This window comes from Petaurus breviceps, unplaced genomic scaffold, assembly GCF_028583685.1.
Source record: "Petaurus breviceps papuanus isolate PSGF00001 unplaced genomic scaffold, PetGlider_PUasm1.0 40, whole genome shotgun sequence".
NCBI lineage: Eukaryota > Metazoa > Chordata > Mammalia > Diprotodontia > Petauridae > Petaurus > Petaurus breviceps.
In genome coordinates this window covers 8,505,613-8,512,691 of record NW_027186315.1, presented here as the reverse complement: position 1 = coordinate 8,512,691, position 7,079 = coordinate 8,505,613, and the positions used below count along the sequence as shown (strand labels likewise).

At 35.1% G+C, this 7,079-nt stretch overlaps 1 protein-coding gene across 2 annotated transcripts in view; it reads right to left on the bottom strand.

Moving 5' to 3' along the window:
* The window catches only part of LOC138170909 (cadherin-10), a 313,250-nt gene extending 306,878 nt beyond the window's left edge, over positions 1 to 6,372 (bottom strand). For both annotated transcript variants that reach the window (XM_069100370.1, XM_069100369.1), the window contains exon 1: positions 5,934 to 6,372. The gene's annotated coding sequence lies outside the window, so the exon portion shown is untranslated. The remainder of the gene's footprint in view (positions 1 to 5,933) is intronic.
* Positions 6,373 to 7,079: the final 707 nt, after the last annotated feature.

Below are 7,079 nucleotides of genomic sequence, written 5' to 3'. Positions count from 1 at the left end.
ATCTATCTATCTATCTATCTATCTATCTATCTATCTATCTATCTATCCTTTGTCTCTATCCTTTCTATCTACATTTTACTTATAAATCTTTGGAAATTATTCTAATTACCTTTATAAGCAGTGGTAGAAAATAAAAATCAGAACACATCTCACTTTACAAAAATGCCAATGATTATTATCTCAGCAGAAATAGCTAAGAAAGTAACATGATGTAAGTTAAAAAATGAATTATTTTTATAACTCTGATTAGACCTATTGAAATTATCTAAACCCCAATGGACTATTTAAATATTTTCATATTATCATCTTTAAACTAATAGGATTAATAAAAGGTTTCCAAGGTATTTTAAGTATGGTTTTACACAATCAAAACTTCATTGTTATATTTTAACATTTGAATTCCTAGTATGTCTCTTTGTTTGTTAATGTGAACCCATTTTCCCAGTTCTTAGCATCTTGTGCCATGTTAACACAAGTAAATCTACATATCTACACAAGTGAATCACCAAGGCAGCCAAAGTAAAGACTAGAGGCTTTTGCAAGCCATCCAAACCATCACCAAAGCTTCTATTTTACCCATATTGTTACCTTCACTTTCTAAAAATACAGCCTGGCTTTCATTTCAACTGAGAAAGAGGGTTAAAGTCATTATCTGAATAATTCAAGACAGCAAAAATTGGTTTGAATTTTATAGTTATTTGGCATATAAAATTTACTAGAGTACTATACTGATTTCTGCTTCATGTTACCAGTGTAGATACAAATATAACTTAAGATTAATTAAACTTCTGGAAAACAGGAGGGGAAATTAGTCCTGCCCCTACCATATTTGAAATACATTCGCACTAATGATGTATCAGTTTACATTTACAGCATTTGAGTAGTGGTGACATGTGTTTCTTACAGCAACCAACAAACCAAGAATATAAATGTGTTATGCAAAGCTATTTCCAGGAAACTGGAGAATGATTTGTTTTATTTATTTTTAAAATTAGGACTGTGTCACAACTACTTCAGTGTTCATTTTGTTAGAGTAAATAAACATTCATTTCATGTTATTTCTTAATGTTCACCCTGACACCTGAAGACAATATCTCATTTATATGCAGTCTGCATTATGTTGATTTTTAAAAAGTCATGTTGTTAATAAATATTACATTGCTAGTACTTTATAAGGACAGGAAATTGAATTGATGCCTACCCTTTATTCCTTAAAAGCCCAGGGGTTATAGTATCTACAAGGAATGCTTTCATTTTAAATAACTTGATTCTATCAAACTAAACTAAGGAATGTGTTATGTTTTTTATGTGATAATGCAAAGCACTGAGATAGGATAATGTGATAAATCCAATCTATAATGTGACAGATGATGGAACACAGGCAATAAAATCACAAGATTTACAAAAAGCATAATTACATATTGGGTAATACAACAAAACTTCACATGGGAAAGTATTTCAGTCAGGGAGTTCTGCTGTCATGAAAACCAAGAAGAGAGCAGAATTAGCCTTAGGAACATCAGCACAGTACTATGACTGTTTAGGCATTTCTTTTACTGCTGAATTTTCTGGTTTGAGGTAGTTGCCTTCTGATTTATTATTTATTCTTTTCTAAAATCCTGATGCAACTTTTAATGTTAATTGTGATTTATGCACTCTGTAGAATGAAATATCTGAAATGAATTCTATTTTGTGAAAAAGTAAGAATTAGTAAAATTAAAGCATGAGTAAAATTATTAGGGAAAAGGTGCATTACAGTGCTGTCAATGGAATTGCTAAAGATTTGTCCTTCCCACCAGTACCTCAATAGTACTATGATACTCTAACATGTCATCATATCAATAAACAGTCATTATTTTGAAAACATTGACATTAGTTATTTTAAAAGGTGGGTTTATCCCAGGACTGTGCAAAGTTAAGGACCAGGTTACCAATGTCTACCTATATTGTACTGCACGCTTTCTTCTGATCAGTGGAATAGTGTTTTATGTTTAATATTTTTTTAAGTTTCTGGATTGAATAAAGGAGTTGACAATCATGTCAATATCAAGGTGGAGGAGAAAATGTAAATATGAAAAAATATTAAATTAAAATATCTCTCTTCTTAAAAAAATATTTAAGCAATGCATTTTAAGGAGGATCCTACATTCATAATAAATGTTGTCTAGCTTACCAATGGGGAAAGATACAAACAGTTCTGTCTGAAACATTTAAGAATAATTACATGACTTGGTGAAAAATTATATGCTGAAGTGATGACATATTCCCTCGGCATCAATCAGGTCCTATAACTTTAAATTTTGAAATTTATTATTTTTTTTCCATTTTTTTTACTTGTACTTAGAAATGAGCCAGAAGAAACGCTAAAAGTATATACTGGCCACATGTGCTTTATCTTTGCAAGAGAAAAGTATAATTGAAAGGGATACTACTTATGTCTCCCAGAAGAAGGATAGTGAGTGTGGAATGGAGAAGACACAACCTCAGGTTGTTAGTGACATCTGACAGGGCACAAACTTTTTGATTTCCTTTGTTTAAGACTGAAGATTATAGAGGCTCTCCCTATCTCCTGTCTCATTTTTAGTGAGCAGCAAAAGTTTTCTGCAAATTTTGAGGTTTAAACAGGCCTTCTACTGTAACTTGTTGGCAGAATGTGTGGACAGGGGGAGGGGCAGTGTAAGTAGAGGAAGGAATCTTATGACATAATCCAACACAGATAAAATCAATATGTTTCACCAAAAAGGAAGAAAGGGACACATTTGCATAATAATTTTATCATAACTGTTCATATTTTATATCTTCATAACTCATTTTCCTAAAGTGTTCTGAGGTGTGATAGATGAAACTATTTTATTAATAAGATCAATGAGGATTCAAATGGGGAAATATATTTTGCTGTGATGATCTCCATTTTTGTGAACTAAGAATTTATAATATCATTCTTTGCATGGTGCCTTTCTCCTTTAACATGAATGCTGGATAGGATTACATATGATGAATGCTTATTAAAATGCTTAATCAATTTCACCACTGCTCAGGTATCTTGGTTAAATGAATGAGGTCATCTTTCATGCTATTTGATTTTTGAAAGTCCATTTAAAAATGAATGCTATAATGAACTTAGTAAGCTGTTATATTCTTTTTCAAAGTTAAATTATAATTTAAACATATATTTTCTAATGCATGTAAAATTTTAAAAAATGTATCTTTGAGAAAACTAATATATAGCTATTAGTAATTGCTTTCACAAATGTTCTTTTTTCTTTATCTCACAAATAACCTTGATGCCAAATGACCAGAATTAGAATGTTATTTGATCCATAGAAATGTATTAGGACTACTAATTAGGAGTCTGAGAAGTACTCTCAGTGCTTGAGCTTATGGTTTCTGAATATAATTAATTGCTTATTATGCATCACTATTACCGGTAATAACACTTAAATAGAAACCCTCTTCCCATTGCTGCTGAATCAGCAGTATTAGACCAAAGCTCACCCTGTGCTGCCACCTAGTGGCACAATCAGTTGTAAAAATTGGATATTCTAGGAGGCTGGCATATCATCACCTGCCTTCCCATCCGGCTATAAATCTGGTCTAGCGACATAGGAAATAAGTCATCTGCACAAAAATCACCCAGATGAGACTTACTCTGCCTCAGTCATTTGTTTTCCATGGAAATCATATTAAGATCGGAAAATGACTCCTGAGAATTTGGAAAAGGTTGGCATTCGTTTAGAATTAACCTTTTCATTCTCCTCTATGGTGTTATTTAAGAAGAAAGATGAAACATCATACAAGAGGAAAGACAATTTCTAAAACATCAATGCTAGGGCAAATTTCTAGTTCCTCAGGAATGAAGAGCTGTGGATATCTAATAAATTATAATTCAGCCCTCCTCCCCTTTTATTATTTAGAGAAAGTATCTAGGTAGCTAATGAGGACCTAAGAAGTATCAAACAGATTATATGGAATCCTTCTTGTCAATGAACTGCTAGGTTTTGTAAAATGTGTAAATATAAAACTAATACCAGAGTCACATGTTATTAACCAGAATGAATAACTGCCACACTGTGCATATATGTTATATTCATAACCCTTTACTGTACTATGATGTCAAATATCTGAAACTCTATGACTGCAAACATAAACTGAGGGCACATGTGCCCATAAAGTCAGTTGAATATCATCATGTACTTCATGCAAAAAGAGGTTCAAATTTAATGAAAGCAGGAATTCATTCTCATGCATAGAAACATATAGAAACCTGTTCTCTCAAGTGAAATCTAACAATACACATTACTACATAAACGGACTTTTCTTTCACATTCAAAAAAAAAAAACCCAACAACAACAGGGTGGGTTAAATATGAAGAGTTCCCAAGGCACAAACAGGATTAACAGCTTATGTTTGTTCCAGAAACTATTTATCTCCCATGCTCAGCATACTGAATATATATGAGCTGCTTTTAGTACTTGGTTTGAGGGTAAGGGGGAGGGAGGAAGTAAGACTTATCTTTGTAACTCCCCAGGCTATAAGCTTTCTTTCTTTTCAATAACACACCTTCTTGCCCTTTCTTCTTTATTATTTTAACCAAAAAGGAAAATACCAATTCATTCAAGGAGTGTTAGATGCTTGTGAAAGTTCTATTTATTAAAAATCATCACCATACCAGTGGGGTAGGGGTGGGGGCAGGGGTGAGAGAACATTCTCTTTCTTAATGTTATTCACCAAGAAAATCATCTTAAACCTAGATTTCCCCCAAGAGGGAAAGTCTAGTAACATGTACATTGAAGTATAAAGCCTGTTGTCAGCATAAGACAGGCAGATCATTCTTAATATAGATCCTTCAGGAGGGAGGAAAAAGAGGGGTAAAAAAAAGAATGCATCTCAAAACATCTCAGAAGTAATGGATGTGCAGTTTGGGATAATGGTGAGGCTTTTACTGGAATGAAAGATGAAGATTATAGGAAACAGCTCCATTTCTGTGGAAGCAAAAGATGATAGGTCAGTTTTAAGATGCTGGTTGGTGTTTGTCACTGATTGCACGTGTGGACTCCTTTTTAATGATAAGGAGATTGTAGATTTGTCTGGTAGCAATTAGCATGAAAAGCAGTATTAGCCCATTACCATTTCCCCAGCTTACAATGTCATCAATAGTTACTTGTTGGGCACATGCATTCAGACTAACAATGTGCTGCATTAATTTAACACCACATAAAATATGGATTTTATTGCAGCAGTGACAATAAATGCTGCAACTGCTGAGTACATGTATTTAATCTCTTTTCCCTTCTATTAGCAGACTTAGATATGAACTGTGTATACAGGAAATGTGTCTATTGTATTTCAAGGAACATCAAACAACTTCATGTATGTACATGTTCACTGGCCACCTATCTGTTATATCCATGTATCTGTTATCTGTCTGTCATTTATGTACTGAACCTTTTGCATGTTCCAGGAACTATGGGCGTGAGTGAGTGCTAAGTAGGGAGGCATTCCTTTCACAGGGATACAAAGTAATGTGAGGGAGAGAGAGCAAGAAGGTGTCATTTATAAAGCCGACTCAACATCAAGGTGAGCATAGATTAGCAAACATCAAAATAAAATCAATCACAGTTTTCAAGCATCTGCTCAGCTAGCAGGAAACCTAAAAGTATCAAATGAGCCCACTGTGGGGTAAAATCAACACCACCCCTCGTTTTTAATGATACACACAGTCATTCTAGGGACAAGGCGCACAAGCAGTTGGTCCTGTCACTGCATGCGGGCTGTTTCCTCTCTTCCTTCTCTTAATTGTACCAAAGTTGAAGATCATTTCTGAATATCACTGTGAACACTGTGATTCGTGGCATAAGAATAATAAGCGTTCTAAGTTTAAAAAAAGAGAGAGAAAGAGAGAGAAAGCGATAGACAGGTGAAAAGCTCCTACCTTTTGACTCTCCTTCTGGAGAAGGAAGTAGCATCCAACCCAAATAACGCCGAAGATTGTGTCACTATCTCCGCTTTTTGTTTATTTTCTGCTGTAATTTTCTAAGCCCGGTTCTACTTGAATCTAACTCAAGCTTTTCCTCAGCATCACTTTTAACTCTGGACTGCAGGGAAGCGAAGCGAACGGGGGAGCTCTCTCTGATTGGCTTTCATTCAGAGCTTCTGATTAATACAGAAGGAAAAAAAAGCCACCAGCCCTTCCTCACTCACACCACACACACACAATACACACACACACACGCGCGCACACGCACGAACACACACACGCACGCACAGACACACAGAGCAAGCAGAGAAAGGTTCTGCTGATAGAGCTACAGCACTTGCCATGGGAAGGTTAGAGCCTGGGGAAGTGCAGCCTTTTCCAAGCACACTGATTTGCAAGTGAATGCGGTGGGAGGGTACATGAAGAGAGGAGGGCTTTGGGTGACAAACTTCCCCTCCCCCCAGGAGAGAATGGCTCTCTGTGTGGAAGTCGAAGGTAATCAGCCTAGTCTAATCTGCTCTATGTAGTAATAAAATTTGAGGGGGTGGGGGAGAGGAGGGAGGAATGACTTCTTGTATTTTTTTATTTTAAATTTTAGAAGGAGAAATTTATTTTCCTTTCTCATAAGTGATGTTGCCAGACTATTACGCCAAAGCATTGAAAGAAAATGTATTAACAGTGTGCCAAGTTAAATTACAACCAGTCCTGATAAGTAACCAGAGTGATGCTTTTGTGGAGTTATTTATTTATTTTGCTTTCAGTGACTTCTCTCTCTTTCTTAATTCTCCAGACCTGTGCGTGGCTTATTCACATTCTTCCCCACCTCCTTTGCTCATCCTTTTACTGTGTGAGTCAGCCCTGTTTACCACTACCAAAGGGTATTTGAGGCTTACTTAGACATCCCTGATTTACTTTCTTTATTTCTGCTGATTTCTGCCTGCACTATATTCATTTTATGAACATTTGGAGCCCGGAGTTTGCAGTTTTCCATTTTATAGATATAATCCTTTTGGCAGATTTAATCTGCAATTGTTGATGGAGTAGAATACAAGAAATTCTATTCAGCAGCATCCATCCTGAGTAATGGTAAAACTAGTCCTT